Here is a 17,384-nt window from a genome sequence, read left to right on the forward strand (position 1 = left end):
GGCGGAAAGGGATCTAGGGGTCATAGTGGACCACAAGTTGAATATGAGTCAACAGTGTGATGCTGTTGCAAAAAAAGCAAATATGATTCTAGGTTGTATCAACAGGTGTGTTGTAAGCAAAACTCGTGAAGTCATTCTGCCGCTCTATTCTGCACTAGTTAGGCCTCAGCTGGAGTACTGTGTCCAGTTCTGGGCGCCACATTTCAAGAAAGATGTGGAGAAATTGGAAAGGGTACAGAGAAGAGCGACAAGAATGATTAAAGGTTTAGAGAACATGACCTATGAAGCCAGGCTTCATGAACTGGGCTTGTTTAGTTTGGAAAAAAGAAGATTAAGGGGGGACATGATAGCGGTTTTCAAATATCTAAAAGGGTGTCACAAGGAGGAAGGCGAAAATTTGTTCCTCTTGGTTTCTGAGGACAGGACAAGGAGTAATGGGCTTAAAGTGCAGCAGGGGAGGTTTAGATTGGACATTAGGAAAAAATTCCTAACTGTCAGGGTGGTCAAATATTGGAATAAATTGCCAAGGGAGGTGGTGGAATCTCCCTCTCTGGAGATATTTAAGAACAGGTTAGATAGACATCTGTCAGGGATGGTGTAGACGGAGCTTGATCCTGCCTTGAGGGCGGGGGGCTGGACTCGATGACCTCTCGAGGTCCCTTCCAGTCCTATTATTCTATGATTCTATGATTCTATGATTCTTACCCGCATTTGGAGGAAGAGTTTGTAAGTGGACAGAGGAATGGAAATAAGACAGGACGAATGTGGAATATTGGACTGGACTAAGGGAAGAGAGAAAGAGTTAGGAAAAGAAAAGTAAAACCAGCTGGGGGAACAAACTTTCAGGCAAGATTTTTTTTTTTTTTTTTAAGAAAAAGGATGAAAAATCAAAGGTTGAGACTGGGAAAATGCTGGATTCTGGATGATTAATGTAGAAAGAAGAGTGGAAAACGGGAAGCAAAAAGAGAAAGATTAGTGGGAGGAGAGAGGAAAACAGAGGGGGCAATCTATTTTAGACCACAAACTCATATTATGCAAGATTTTGAATCTTTGATTTATTATCTTTAGATTTGCAAGAGTACAGGAAGACAAGGCCCCTATCTCCTTATCATGAATTACCAAACCAGTGGAATCTAGCAGCTAGTTTAAACAGCCTCCAACAGAACTCAACCCACAACAAGATCCTGTAGGATAATGCCTAGCTCCATCCCATAACAAATCCTAGTCCCTTTCCATCTCCTATGCCCTCACAGCAGGTGTAAGTGGGTGCACCTAGCAGTGTGACCTCTTGGTCAATAGTCCTCAGCCATTTTGGGCTAGTAGTGAAAGCAGGTGGCTCAAATGCCTTGAGGAACAAAACTGAAAACATGTAACTTTAGTAAAGAGGGCTGATGCCCTGACATGCAACCCTGAATTGTGGTACATCCTTGCTTCCTTTCTGAAAAGTTGGCAGATGTGATAGGGATTGCACTGCTAGCCTCTCGGTAGTTGGTTAGTGGCACCTCACTGAGGCGAGATGCTGCCGGTAAATTGTATGAATTACTAGATAGTCCAGAATCTCAGGATGAGAAATGATAATGTTCACCAAGCTTGTTCTGCCCAACAGGCCTCGAGTTGCTGTGGATCAATGCCACTAATGCAACTCCCATCCTCCTACTCACCTCCCACATGACCTTAGCCAGATAAACAGTAAACACACTTTGTTGCCATAGAACACACAGTACTGGTCCATAAGACACATGGAGTTCTAATTAGTGCACTGGAAGCTTGCAGGCAAGGGACTAAAATTAAACAAGACTGCTGAGAGCTTTAGGGAAAAAAGCCACCAAGACAACACCCCCCCCCCTTCCAAAAAAAAAAAGCATTTTGTGAGGTGGGTGCCAGGGAGGAAGAAAGAGAATGCAATCATCTTTTTTATGGGAAAAGATGTCAAACTGTCATGTTAGTCTCCGCTGAGACTCCAAGTGCTAACGGTTGCCAGGGTAACTGTTGTGCCAAGCCTCAACACTTATGTATTTTTCCATTGATAATTGCTAATGTGAACAAGTGCTGGCTTGCACTTTACACCTGCCTGGCTTGTAAGTCTACCTTAATTGGATGTGCCAAGTTTGAGGAAAAAGTAATCTGCCCTTTCAAGACAAGTGACAGGTAGATGAAGTGTTGTTTAGGCCTTTATTGTAACAATTTTGCTGACAAAATTACTATGAACTGTCTTCCCTCAGTGCACATATACTGCCTTTGTTTATTGAATGCAGAGCTAAATTTGCTGCCATTATTAAAGTAAATCTGGCTAAAGTTTTAAAAAGCAGTTTGGTGCTGCATGCAGAAATGTCACTTTGACCTCAAGATTCAATGCAATTCATTTTAGTGGCTCAGTGCATTTTATTGCATGCATATATGTGAAAACTCTTTTGGAAATGGTTCTCCCTTACTCCTCTCAACCAACATCTTAACAAGTTTTTTTTTTCATGGTCTGAAGTTGGTTGATTAAATGCTGGATCGCTTAGGTTAAAGCAGTGTACAATTTATAGATCTATAGGACAAGAATTTCGAAAGAAACAAGTGAATTTGCATCTCTGTTTTTGGATGCCTGACTGAAGACCCTTTAAAGCAGTGGTACCCAAAGTGTTCTGTCACATGCACACCGTTACCAGTGAGGAATTTGCCATGCACCCCTCCATTACTGCACAATTGGCCCAGCAGAGGAGCTTGGGCTGAAGGCAGAGCCGGGGCTAAATTGAAGATAGGGGAGGAGGTATGGTGAGAGGTGGGACTGGCTAGGAGACAAAGGGAATGAAGGAAGAGATCAGCTGGGGCTAAGTGAGGGTCAGGCGCAGGTGGGGACCATAGTTCCCTCCAAGCTGTGCGCTCAGAGGAAATTTCTACCCCACCCACCTTCTAAGCAGAGCCGTGCAAAAGTGTGGCAGGAGGCAGGCAACTGCTCAGGTGGCAGGTAGGTGGCTGCTCCAACCGGTCAGGGCTGAAGGAACCTGTGGTGGGTGGGCGGGCAGCTGCTCTGGCCAGGTGGTCAAGTTGCTGCTGCCAGAGGTTGGGGTTAAAGAGATTCTTCATTCCCATTAAAACAGAGAAGGGAAAGGTACCAAAAAAAAAAAAAAAAAAAAGGAAATGCTCAGAGTTGAGAACTGATCCTGGATGTGAAGCCCTCTTGCTGTGTATGCTGGATGAATGGATCACTGCCAAAAATCCATGCCATAAGTAAGTCTGGAGCTAAGAGCTCTGTTGTCTTTTATTGCAGCCTTGAAGTGTAGGAGGTATTGTGTGTAGTGAGCTGGGAGGGGAGAAGGTAGGACTATTGCAGTTTGCTTTTATTTGTGTTCCGCTCTGCTGATGACTTCCTGTATGACTTCAGGAAATTTGTTGACTACTCCATGCCTCAGTTTCCCTGTCTATAACATAGGGACATTTTGCCTCAAAAGCATCACAGAAGGTTTGGGATGCCTTGTTCATTTAATGTGGGCAAAGTGGCATGAGACTGCCAGTACCAATGGGAAACAGTTATCTGCTATATTGAGTGCCTAATCTCACTTTAGCAGGTCAAGCTATGGGCTTCCTCCCCATTGCCAAAGCACCAAATGTGCATCCATGCCACCCCTGCCCTCAACTTCATGCCCTCATGGCTCCTTGCCTGGAGCTGCAAGAAAAGGGAAGCACAGAGTTGCTCCTTTGGCAGGGGAATTCTCCCATTGGGTAAGTGCCACAGTGGCATACAACTGAACAAGCGCCCATGACGTCATTGTTGGTGCACAAGACAAAACTCATTCCACTCATGAATGGAAAATCTTAGAGAGAACACTGGTGGGGACACAGTGAAGCTGGCTGCTGCACTTTCTCCACCCCTTGTGTTGGCTTCCTACATCCCACTGCTTATCCCCTGAATGTTCTTCTGTGCCCTCCTATGGAGGCATGCCCACAGGTTGGGGACTACTGCTTTAAAGGATGATTTTTAAGGCCAGAGCCTTCTAAATATCAGGCCCCTGTAAGGTGTCACGAGCTGAGCACCAAGGAACTCAAAATCAGTGGTGACTTTTGCCCAGTAGGATCTCATTCTCTAGTCAGCTATTTTCATAGTTGCACTGCACAATCATATAACATCTCTAAAAACAGATAAGTCTCTTCAATGCTACAGCATCGCCCTCCCCCCCCCAAAAAACTATAGGAAAGTTAGCATGTTTTGTGATTTTTTTTTTCCCGTAAGGGGATTACAGGGCTTGTTATGTTCAGTTCTTGTTTGCTTTTCAGAACTGTGTCAAGTCTGGCCAGCTTCTCTTCTAAGTGCATGCACTCTCTGTAATTCTGCATTTCTTTGAAGTTGGTTTTTCCCAGTGCCTTGGACTGAAGTAAAGCTTCATGAAACTGATATGCAAGAGAGAATTAATATCTGAATAAATACATAGCGCTTATTAGCAGCTTGCATCCAAAAGAGCTCAGAACACTTCCAAAAGGCGAGGTTGCTTTATTTTATTTTAAAAAATGATGAAACTGAGGTACCGTGAAGGTATGTGGCTTGCCCAAGGCCACCCTGTGAGTCTGAGAGAGAGGCAGAAGTAGGATACAGGCCTCCTGCCTTGTTGTCAAGTGCTCTAACCACTGGACAACTCTGCCTGCCTTGCATACAATCAGATTTTTCTGTGGTCGTATAGGCTGGATGGTGAAATGCAGTAGCGGTTTGCTCCTCAAGTATATCTGCTTATGACAGTGGGACTAAGAGGGCTAAAAACACATTTTGGTGTGAGTAAAGCTGGCACAGTCTGGCCCAGAATAACATGTTGAAATGGTATGCTGGATAATCATATTAAAACAGGAGTTATTTACTCCCAAATATATTCTGACGGTCACCAACCAGCATACTAGAGATAATCATTTCCTCTCCAACAACAGTGTGGCTCCATGGAATTTTTATTGTCAAGTTAGTTGAACCAATTATATGAGAGAATGAGGGCTGCTGAGGCTGCCCAGGGAGGCAGGGTATTTACTATACCTCCTTCACCATATATTTATTCCCCATATCAGGGGATGTCTATCTGTTCTTTGGCACAGATTCTCTAGGCTTCTTTCTATCCTGACACCTTTTGAGGGTTGCAGAGATGTGACTGAGGGACAGAATTTGGGATTGGATGGATGTAACTGAAGGCAGAATATGGTTCCTAGAATGTGTAAGCAGCAGCCTGTCATGAAGCATCCGTTGGCTGAGCATTTATTAATGGCCACTACTTATAGGAGAGCGAGATTTCACATCGTCGGTCACTAATACTGATGGAGGTTGAAGCATATATAAAAAGCTGGTACTCAAGGAGTGTTTTTCCCTCCTTCTCCAACATTAACAAAAGCAATTTTATTCACTTCTCGGTGGAAAAATTGACCTAGATTTCCAACTCTACCACTGAATTGTTTACAGAAGCATCTATAGAGGGAGTTTACCCCTTAATGCTTCTAAAATAGAGCAGCTTGGATATATGTTTAGGAGAGAAGCAATACAATATCAAAGATACTTTAATCATTGAATCTGGCCATAATGAGGAACAAGCCACTTAGAAAATTTTGGAAAGTGTCATAAATATGCTATAACAATGAGTTCATAATCAGATAGGAAGCTGCTGTTACTTATACCAGTGTTTCTCAACCTTTTTATATAAAGTACTTCTTTTAAAAAAAATTATAAGTACTCCCAGTACCTACAGTTTTCAGACACACACATTTTTTTTTTTTTTGCCTTTGCAAAACATTTGTTTAAACAATTTAATTGTAGCCAGGCAAAAAATGTAGATAACAGGAAAAAAAGGAATGATAGAAATTAAAGCTGGAAAAGACTTAGATATTGTGAGACATCTGGGCTTGATGCTTTCATTCACTCTAATTTAAGTCAGGAGTAATTTCAATGAAGTCAGTAGTGAAGTAAGAGGAGAATCAGGTATTCCCTAACTATATTTTTGCAGGTACTTTGACTTATCCAAGTTTAGTTGATATAGACTAACTGATAGGTCGGTAATTTTTTCTGCTCTTACATGCCAGCTTTTTAGATTCCTATATCATCTGTCTTCTAATCCTTGCTACAAAGAAGTAGGAGTATTCCCACCAGCAGTGGCTAGCCGGAGACAAGGTATAGGGTCAGCAGTTCTGCAGCAGGTACAGAAGAAAGCATTGCTATTACTTGTGTTCTCACAGGGGAGCATTAGTAGCTCCTGAGCCTTTGTGTTTCAAGGACTTAATTCACCCAGAGAAGGAGTGTGTGTGAATGTGTCTCTTATTTTGAATCCTTTCAGCAAGACCTAATTGTCATAGTATTAATTTGAGAGGAATATGCCATCACTAACCATGGCAAAGATTCTTGCATATGATGTGAATTTTAAGAATTCTGTTTAATGCCTGCTGATCATATAACTATTTTTGAATGTACTATACAGACCCAGATTTTAAAAAAAAGAATTCAAAATTTTCTAGTTGATGGAAACCATATTTACTTCAGTCCCATCTGCTCTTCCCAGTTGTCCTTACAATTTTGTGATCTTCCATTCAGCTCCAGTGGAAGGCAGAAGCAGCACATACGCTTGTCCCCTTAAGAGAGAAGGACACACTGCAAAACTTCAGTGACAAACATTGCCATTTATAAATTGCCATCGCTGATTCTTCCAGGCAGTTTGTCATTTATTTCATTGTCAGGGCTGTATTACAATAGCTCACTGTATAATGCATAAGAATAGGGAAACGGGGACAGATCAGGTCCTTTCTGACTATTCTCGCAAGTCTCCTAAATTAACTAATTTATTCTCTGTGAACAGTGCTGTTGCAAGATAGTGGAGACACCCTATAAATGAGTGATGGACTGATTGGCTGGTGGTTAGTTTGAGATTAGGATTGAGACCAGAGTTGGAGGGTCGGGTTTGAGACTAAATCAGGGATTCAGGGATCAGCTTTTGTGGCCCCAAAATCTCATGAGATTGAGGCAGTAGCTTGGAGAGACTAGCTAACCTTGCCCAGCTTCTAAAACGATGTCTTAGATCTCTTCATGTTTATGGCCTGACAGGTCATGAGACATAAAGGGATAGTTTTGAATTAGAACATCAGAGCCTCTCTGGTCCTGCAAAAAGCTCTGAACATTCCAAGGCACCCTACCACATATTGAGGCATTATTACGACAGTTGCCACCGCCTAAGTGTCACACAATCACCATGGTGTCTGACTTGCCTGTAGATGAGCCAGATATTTTTTTTCTTTTAATTTTTGTGTCAATTAATCTTCACTGCCCCATTCCAAAGGCAGGCCGAATACTAGAATACTGGGTTATTGGTTTTAAATGTAATTATCCTTACTCTTACAGGAAAGGTCTAGAAAATGGAGGTGGGTCTGGCAACTTGTCCTGCAGGCTGTGGAGTTTGGTCTCATCTGCTGTTATTGTAGAAAAGTTTCACAAGTACATCTAGCCACCCAAATTGCTCTAGGCTTGAGTGTGAGTGGGAAGCATTATCCCCTCAGTTGCAGGATTTTACATTCACTTTGTATTGATATAAATGACTGACTGTGAGCAGGACAATGAAGAATCAGCCCCTCTGTCTCCAAGTCAGATGCCCTCTAGACCTACTAAAACAAAATACAGGACTATGGTTTATTAGATGATGAGCTTTCGTGGGCCAGACCCACTTCCTCAGATCAAATAATGGAAGAAAATAGTCACAACCATATATACCAAAGGATACAATTTAAAAAAATGAACACACATGAAAAGGACAAATCACATTTCAGAACAGAAGGGGGATGTAGGGGGGGGGGCCTTCTGTTCTGAAATGTGATTTGTCCTTTTCATGTGTGTTCATTTTTTTAAATTGTATCCTTTGGTATATATGGTTGTGACTATTTTCTTCCATTATTTGATCTGAGGAAGTGGGTCTGGCCCACGAAAGCTCATCATCTAATAAACCATCTTGTTAGTCTTTAAAGTGCTACATAGTCCTGTATTTTGTTTCAGCTACACCAGACTAACACGGCTACATCTCTATCACTATTCTAGACCTACTGTCTCCACTAAAAGTTTGAGCATCCCTAAGCATTGTATTGACCTTAAGAGGCCTTAGTTTTGACAGAGGTTTGATTCAGAGTTCCACGCCACATTCCTCTTGCTTCTCTTCCCTCCTCCCGCCCCCAGCTCCCCTTCTACAAATTCTGCCAGGGCAGTAAGGGTGGCCAAGCCAAACCTCAGTGGCCCCTGTGTGACAGGTTACACCACTAAGGATGTTAAGAATTGGATAACTGATGAATCGTGTACTCAATACAATTTGGATCGACTACATGATTAGTCGATAAAGGGCCCCATTACAAATCTGCAGTTTAAATGTAGCAGGAGCTGCACATGCAGGCAGCTGAGTTCCTACTACATTTAAACAGAGCCACAGCAGGAGTCGTTCCTAGACCCGTCGTGAGCTGGGACTGAGCAGTCCTGGCTCACATCAGCTCCCAGATCTCTGTGCCTCTGCCTCCCTTCTCTCTGTGAAGACAGTGTTGGGGGAAACTGGCTTTTAATCTGGCTCCCCCCAGCACTGGCTCCTGCTCCAGTCCCCCCCTTGCTGCCTCTGACACAGAGGCAGCAAGGGGGGGGGAGAGCGAATAGACGAGTAGTGACTTGACTACCAGATAAGCCTAGGCCTATCGGATGGTTGACTACTCCATTAGTTGCTTACATCCCTATACACAAATGGCTCAGATTTGGCCAGGCTGCCCTTGTGTTATGGTTGGCTGGTGGCTGGGCAAAACCAGAGTGGAACTATGACCAAAGTTGGATGGTGAAAATAAAGGCTGAGTCAGGATGTCAGGTCCTAATCCTAGGGTGTGTGAGGCCGGTGAAGGGGAATCAGTATCTGTCTGGGAGAGGAGAGGCTTGTGGTGGGGAGGGGCATTGGAGAGTGAGTTTACCCCACAGCTCCTACCTCACACATCTAGGCCCAGCTTTCTGCCCCAGCACTAAGATTTGTTGACTGAGGGAGGGGCTAGCCATGTGACCACCCCAAGAAAGCAATAACGGAGCACGGGAATATCAGTCCTGCATAATGTTTGAAAGTGATGCTGGGGGCTGATGCCAAGGCTAAATGGGTCAAGGGTTGGCGGGGTGTTCCTGGGTGAGTTATAGAGACCTACGGTAATAGAAGAAGAGGGACATTGGTGCATACAGGTGTCGGGGGCATTTGGGCTGACTTCTAGGGCAGATGGACTCAGGTATTGGGGGCAGAAAAAGGCTCTGGGAAAAGTAAGAAGCAGGGGGACAGGAAGGATGAAGTCAGAAGTGGAAAGTAGTTTAGTGATTGTGACAGATGGGAATAAAGGAGGTTTTAAGATTGGGTCTTGGGCAGGGCAAGGTTTGGGGAGAAGCTGTGGGGCTTTGCTAGTGATGGGAAGGTTTGGCAGGATGATGTTTTATGAGGTACTTGGGAAGATAGGGGTTGATGTGGTGGGAAAGTGGGATGAGTGGGGCACTGGTAGAAGAAAGCTTTGTGATATTTCAGTTTATGTAGTGGGTAGTTTTTGTAGGTTTCTTTGGAGGGATTAAAAGAGGTTGGGTGCATTTGAGGATGAGGTAGCAGGGGCTGGATGGATGTAAACGGTGGCTGAGGTGCAATGGGTGGGAGGAACATGTTGGGGGCTATGTTGGGATGTGGTGAGGGCTGGAGGGGGTGGAGAGGAGGTGGCTGGAAGCATGAGGGTTGTGGCTGGTAACATCTGTGGGGAATTTGGAGTTGTACAGTATGGAGCTGAAGGGAAATGGGTAGGAGGGATGGGGGCTGGCAGCTATGTGGCAGTGTCATAACTAACTGACTATGGCTGTCCGCCTCCCTTTTCCACAGCCCTCTTCCCCCTTTGCTCTCCTCTTCTCTCCTCCCCTCAGTCTCATTTGCCTCCTCCAACGCTCCCTAACTGGCACTGGCACCAGTCCCAGCTCCACTCATAGCCATCTCAGAAGGACTGTCCCAATATACCTCCCCGCCCCCACCACACACACCCTTACACAGGATAGGGTTCGCTTGCTTGGTATTGGGATGGACTCTGCTTGCAGCCTTTTAGCCAGATCCTGCAGACTCCTCTCACCACCCGACCAGGCTCCAAGGCTGTTCCCTGTTTGTCCTGCTGCTGGAAGCCACGTGGCTCAGCACTTCGCAGGTCCTGGTGCCGCTGGAGGTGGGCTTTTCTAGGCAAGCAGGGCTGTGCATGTGAGTGGTGGGATGGCTCCACTTTAGAGGGGTTGAGCCTCAGTGGCAGTGACCCTGCATGCCAGATCATAATGCCTCGTACTTAAATTTGACCTGGTTGCACTCCCCATCTGCCGCAGCATGCAAGACTGGTTTCAAGCCAAAGACTGACTAAGTGGAGCTGCAGTCTGGTGCTTGGCCCTCTCCACCTCTAGCTTTGCCGCCAAACTATTAGAAGGCTTGCTGTGCTTCTCCAGAAAGTATGGTTCATCCACTACACCCTTGGTTGAGACTCACTGTTGTAGGAAGGGGAGCCATAGTGAAGTTTTGCCTGAGGCATATTGTCTTGAAGCCTCTGGTATAGGGACTGTTCTGGCTTTTTTCTTTTCAGGGCCTAACACAATCGGGCCCTCATTCTCTATGGAGACTTGCAGGCACTCTGATAATGTAAAAATAATAATTCAAATATGTAATAATAATTTTATAGGTGTGGGTATGTGCATAAAAACACACCTGCCTAGTTTGTACAATTTCTTTTTAAAGAGGGGAGAAACCTTTCTGTATAAATCAAAGAAAATGACACAGATTGAAATAAAAAGCAATTACATTTTTGGCGTCCTCTTAAAACAGGTGCTATAAAATAACCATATGGCACATAGGTAGTACAATCTTAAAATGTCGCCAGAATCATGTGGGATTTTTTTCAGACTTGAATATGGTAGAAAATGAATTGTATCTCTGAGATTTCAATAATTTTTTTATGCCTTTTTCCTTTTTAGGATGGATGCATTTCATCACATTAACATATGGCTTGCTCTGTGCTTCGTGGACTCTGAAAAAAACCTGTAATGAAGGTAAAAAATGACCGACTATAATTTTTGTGTAAACTGGTGGTCTACAGCTTTTTGTGATGGAAGGTGTGATGATTGCAGTTACTTAGTTGTGCTCATTTTCTTAGGCTAGGCTGCTATGTCATGCTTCATTTAAAAACTGGAGGCAACTGTTTGAATTCTGAATGCTATTAAGACACTGGTTACAGTAGCTTATGCAGCCATAATAGTCCCTGTGGCCTGTTTTGGCTTTGTGGAGGCCTTGACCCTTAAAATTCTACCAGCTGTGTAAGAAGGGATTGTAACTTGTGCAGTCATTGTGTTATTTCAATGAAATTCATCCTGAAGGAATATTAAGGCCTCAGAACCCAGACTGAGATTTTCAACTCTCCAATTTTGGATAAAAGTTTGATAAGCACTAACATGGCATAGTACACTAATCCCATTAAAAGTCATTGAAATTTAAGAGACTTGCTAACCAAAGTCCCATTGATTTTTTTTCAGTAGGACTTAAAATCCTAAGTGACTTATGAGCTTTTGATAATTTTACCCATAAGAAACAAGGAGTCCTGTGGCACCTTATAGACTAACAGATTTATTAGAGCATCCAATACATTTGTTAGTTATAAGGTGCCACAGGACTCCTTGTCACTTTTGCAGATCCAGACTAACATGGCTACCCCTCTGATACTTTACCCATAAGAGTAATTTTAGGACTGGTTTCTTGATTGATATATTTCTTAAGCAAGGTGCATTTTGTTAAATGTACTAGAGTTGCATAGGTAATGCCTGCAGTTCAACATGAAAATATGCCTTTAATTCAGTTGCTAAGTGTAGCGATATAGACTGTGGTTTTCAGAGGCTCTTAACTCTAAGGAGTTAAGCATCCAAATACTAGTGAAACTCAATGGGCGTTGAGTGCCTAGCTCCTTTGAAAATCCAAAGCATAAGCAACACTGAAGGTGTGCTTACATTTAAGTTAAATGTAGGAAGTGGGACCTGAATCATTCCTAGAACTACACCAGCTTTTCTGCTTTTTGTTGAGTTTACCATCAGTACATGCTACATGAGGTTACTGTAACCTAAAAATCTAAGCCCCCTGGGGCAGCTTGTGGTGAAGAAATAACAGTGCACTTCTATGTGTGAGTAAGATAATAACAGGATAAGAGGCAGGGACAGAGTCTCCATAGAGGTCTTTCAGTGATTAGCTTCTTGCTGTTCTCTTCCTTGGTAAATTTTTCAAGCATTGTGCTCATCAGATGTGCAATAGGATTGGAATTCAGCTGAACATAAGTTATATGGCTATTGCCAGCCATGAAAGCTCTCCTACATCTCTAGTCTTAGAGACCTGCATTATTTTAGCTAAATGGATAAGGATTCTAACCAAAGCTTCCCAGGTTTTTGTGTCTGTATGGTTCATTCAATAACTATGTTGGTTGTCTGAAAGATGTGCATTTGTTACAGGCATGCTATAATAAGTGAAATTCCTGCACTGGAATTCCCATCAACGGGCAATAATACATCATTCACTGTGCCATGTTGGTTTTATTCTTGCCTCAGTTAAGATATTCTTTCATAGAATAGTCAATGCCTCCGACCCTACTACCAGGAAATCCAAATGTTTGGCTAGATTTCCTGATGTTCAGGATAGGTATATCTAGTTCAGCATTTGAAAATTAAGTCTTCCCAGCTCTAGGGTTAGGGAAAAGCAGTGGTGACCTTTCATGTCACAGAATATTTTATGGTTACTGTTCTGTGTGTGACCTTTAAAGTTTTACCTAGTAGAGTAAAAAAAAAAAATTGTCATTGAGTGAGCTCTCTCCTAGAAGAACGTACAGAGCAAAAAAAGGCATCCTGAAGCTTGTAAGGAAATTACTAACTTGCAGTTTCCTTACCCACAGTTGTCAGAAATACTCTTTTACTAACATATTATGTTATTGTACTTGATTGCATTGGTCACATTTTATTACATCTTAACATGTAACTTGAGTTGATTTGATGAAACTGGACAGATTGTTTCAAAGACAAAACACAGCAGCCCAACACACACACACACACACACACACACACACACACACACACACACACACACACACACACACACACACACACACACACACACAGAGTTTCTCTTTCTTAAAATAAAACTACACTTCTAAAATTTCAAGTGATGTTTCCATGTCATATTAGTTAGTGAGGAGGTTAGGTAGCACTGGAGTGAGGGAAAGTTCATAAAACGGAAATACTGATTCCACTTGTATGGTTTTCAGAAGTTGGGCCTGGTTTTGTGCATTTTACACCAGTGTGCCAGTGTACCATAAACGTAAAGTGGTGGCATGAAGCCTGATGGTTTTAAACAATGACAGCATATTGCTGACAGATAGTTGTACAGTGAAACCTCCGTTAACCAGAATACTTTAAGAGGCATTCTCCCCAGCCACAATTCTGTGTCATCTTCAGACTCACAGGCCTAGTTTGGTTTACCATGATTGGCTTAACAATTTTTTATTTAAGAAGTACTAATCATCTTTAACTCAAAATGGAAATGTGAGACCAACTGACTCTCACTACAAAACTACCAATATTAAAAACTTGAGTTTTACTATTATTGTCCATTGGTTTTTCCTAGGTTGATGGGACCCTCAGATAACCAGAATTTTTAGATAACCGGAACGCCCTAATCCCCGAGCGTGCCAGATAATGCAGGTTTTACTGTATAATGTCCTCATACAAATGTTTTCAGTTTGGTTCTAAAATCTTTGAATGCCCACCATTGAAGATTTGTACAGAATTCTGGGGTTTTTTGACAGAGGGTGTCTGGGTATTTAGTTATCAGAAGACATCCAGCCATGCAAGACTAGAGGTATTCGTGATTGATTGCATCTATGTATTCATTCCACACTTCTGAGTGCTGGTAGTTAGTAGCGCATCAACCATGACATTTTTTCCTCCATTGAAGCTCAGAGTGGAAGGGGGAGTGGAAATCATTATACAGGTTGAACCTCTCTAGTTCAGCACCCTCAGGACCTGACAGGTGCAGAACCAGAGAATGTGCTGAACCACGTGAGGTCAATATTGTAGCAAGCGGGTCTCTTTGTATTTATTTCACTGAGGTGAATAAATGGAACAGTGCTTGCAATGCTGCTTAATAATATATGGTTGTACTGGTACACCCTATATAAGCCTATACCTAGCCAAGGCTTATCAGCTCTCTTCATCCTATTGATTCAGCAGGTATAGGGCGTATATGTGTAAGAGCTTAGTTGGCATGAGATATAAATAGAAGTAGCCTCTTTCCTGACAGATATTCCACATAATAAAATAAATCTGTCTTTATTGGTGAACATTTGCTAAAAGTCACAAGTGGAGGGTTTTGACATGTGTGAGGGGTGAAAAGTGAAAGAGTGGAAAATCTATTAATTTGTTTTCCACTTAGACCAAAGAAAATGTTTTCTCCATATCAGGAGAGGAGACAGGCTTATATAGAAATGCTGATATTGTGTTTTCCCTGAAAATTGTATCAAATCTACTGCTAAAAGAGCTCAGTCTTCAACTAGTATGACCTGGCTAAGGAAGCAGGTCCTTGTAAGAGAGACAGAGGTGTTCTCTCCCAGGAGTTTGTTTTATGAAAACATCTGCCAATCATTGCAATCTGGTCCATTTTAAAAGCAACAAATGTAGGCTTCAGAAATACCGTTATTTGTTCTCCTGGGTGGACTGATGTAGCTGTGTTCAGATAAATGGAATAAAACACTGGCAGAGGTAGGGCTTTGGTTTCCCTCCCAAATTCATAGTGTTTAAAGCTTTCGATTTTATGGCATGACCTGTTGTATAACATGGGTCTTTAAATTTCACCCAGTTTACCCCTGTATTGAACCCTATAACTTCTGTGGCTAATGCATGTCTTCCAGAAAGGCATCTTGTCTTGAGATGAAGACACTGAAATTTAAAATCCACCACTTTCCTAGTAGGTTGTTCGAGTGGTTAATCACCCTTTCTGTGAGTTGATTTCTGATCTTAATTTATCTGGCTTCAACTATCAGCTGCTAATTCTTTTTATACCTTTCTCTGCCAGATTAAAAAGCCCAGAACAGCTGACACAGTAGAGGCAAAAGGGGCAGCTGCTCCTGGCTGCTGAAGCCTTGGGTCCTTTTAAGATCTTTTGGGGCAGGACTGTGTAATACTATGTATATAAATCGCCTGGCACAGATTTTGATGGTACACAACAATACTATTGTGTCTCTATGTTCATATTTGGTGGTTAAGTTATGGTGTACCCTTGCATGAGGAGAAGGGTGAGAGAGAATAAGTAGCCTCACCCAGTGTTGCATGGTCCAGGTTAGGGCTAGGTACATTTACATGCCATGATCATGATCATGTCAGTAAAAAAAAAAAGATGAATTTTGTACTTAGATTTGCTTTCTTTTTCATTTCAACTTTATATCTGTAGATCAAAAGAGCCTCTTTACCATACTTCTGTCAGAAATTTTGCTGCGGTTTTGTTTCTTAATCCTTAATTTTGATGATCTCTTCAGTCATAATTTTCCAATCTATAATAAATACTTATTTGATGAAATAATCAAATACCTGGGAAAAATTCAGGAACCATGTAATATACAATGGAATAAAAGAGAGAACCAAGTGAAATACACTTTTTGTGCTACATTGCTGGTTTGCCATCTCTGTAAAGGTCATGGGTTAAATAATTCTAGGACAACCTAAAGTATGGATGCATGGTCTACTTGTTTTAGTGCTTACACATTTCATAACTCTGGCAGGAACAGCCTCTTCAGAGGGTTGTAACACATCTCTATTTCTCTGGCAGAGAAGGCTACACACACTATGTAGGGGATAGATTTAAGTATTGTCAAGAATCTCAAGCATTCAAAAATCAGGAGTCAGGTCCCCAACAACATTTTTTTAATTATACATTTGTGGTTCTTTAAATTTAAAACTTCTAGATTTTTTTTTAATCTCTCTGGTTCATTTTCCAGTTTACCTCCACAACTGTGAGATGTAGAAATGTCTTCTGTAAATGAAAGCTGAGGTTCTCCAACAATCACATGACTCCAGGAATTAGAGTCTTAAGAAGAACATTAACTAGTTTGAGACTTGAAGGAAGATCATGAACGTTGGCAACACTAGGGATTGGCTTCAGGGATAAACCCAAGAAACTTCAGTCTGTTCACATAAGATAGCAAGAGGCCCGTCTCTAAAGATAACAGGATAGCTCTGTCCCCATGTCGATTCACTTCTTATTCTCTCTGAGACAACTAAGTCACAGTTCAAAAAGTAAGGGACCTTGGCAGTTCTGAATTCCAGTTGTACCAATGCCTATTATAGCTTGAAGAATTACAGTCCTTACCTCTCCTGGGAAAGGGCAACACAAATTGAAGAAATTTAGTTGCAATACAAGTTAAAAGTATGCACTGACTTATATGCTGTGCAAGGGAGAATGCTTAAAGGTGGCTAATGTTATTACTGTCTGATAGAAAATCCGGTTTTAAGGCCTATTTGTTTTCTTATGTCTCCGTGATGTGACAGTCGAAGGTGATGGCTGCAGTTAACAGGAGACATTAGTTACAATGCTGTTCATAAATATAGTTTGTTAGACAGTAATGGCCTACAGGTCTGCTGTTCCCTCTCTTCAAAGGGCTGCTTCTTCCCAGCTCTCTGATTTCTGGATTTCTTTAGGCTTTAAAATAGTTCTGTGATCACACAGGGCATCTGTATGACTTCAGTTTGACAAATTTTGATTTCAGAAGGCCTTGCTGCTCCCAAAAGAATTTGTGGGACAGAGAAGGACACCACTTCTGTTTGATAATGGGCACAAGGGCTAGTAAAATATGTAATGTTGGCTTTAGATCAATGTTTCCCAAAGGGTAAGTTCCAGCCTACCAGTGGGTTGAGGGAAGGTTCCAGATAAATCATTACATTCAGGCCCACCATATTAACCTGTCTCTGGGACCTGGTGCACAGTTGCAGCATCACTCAGGTTTGGCCTGGACACTCTACTCTCACGATGGAAGAATTCCTACGCCAAATCTTAATGGCATTGCAATCCTGTTCCTCACAAGCTGTATGTAGCAGACAGCTGGACACAGATCCACAAGATAGGTGCCATCATGGAGGATGGGTGAGAGCAGTGTGGGCTTGCTCTCTGACATCTTCCCTGCACCAACTCACATGTACCCTTCCATACTGAGATGAGATCAGGGTTGTGGTACTGAGGTGGAGGACGAATGTATGGCTACATTGCCACTGCTAGTTCTTCTGGCAGAAAATATGCTAATGAGGGACTCGTTAGCATGAGTCACAATCTCATTAGCATATTTCCTTGGACAGGCATAAGGATCTTGCACAA

The 17,384-nt window shown here is 42.3% G+C and overlaps 1 long non-coding RNA gene across 1 annotated transcript in view; it reads left to right on the forward strand.

Moving 5' to 3' along the window:
• LOC149525982 (uncharacterized) overlaps positions 1-17,384 on the forward strand; it is a 168,047-nt gene that overhangs the window by 19,704 nt on the left and 130,959 nt on the right. Inside the window, exon 2 of the long non-coding RNA XR_016348936.1 lies at positions 10,970-11,044. This is a non-coding gene — a long non-coding RNA (uncharacterized LOC149525982). The remainder of the gene's footprint in view (positions 1-10,969; positions 11,045-17,384) is intronic.

Source organism: Pelodiscus sinensis, chromosome 1 (genome assembly GCF_052426305.1).
Source record: "Pelodiscus sinensis isolate ZL-2025 chromosome 1, ASM5242630v1, whole genome shotgun sequence".
Classification (NCBI taxonomy): Eukaryota; Metazoa; Chordata; order Testudines; family Trionychidae; genus Pelodiscus; species Pelodiscus sinensis.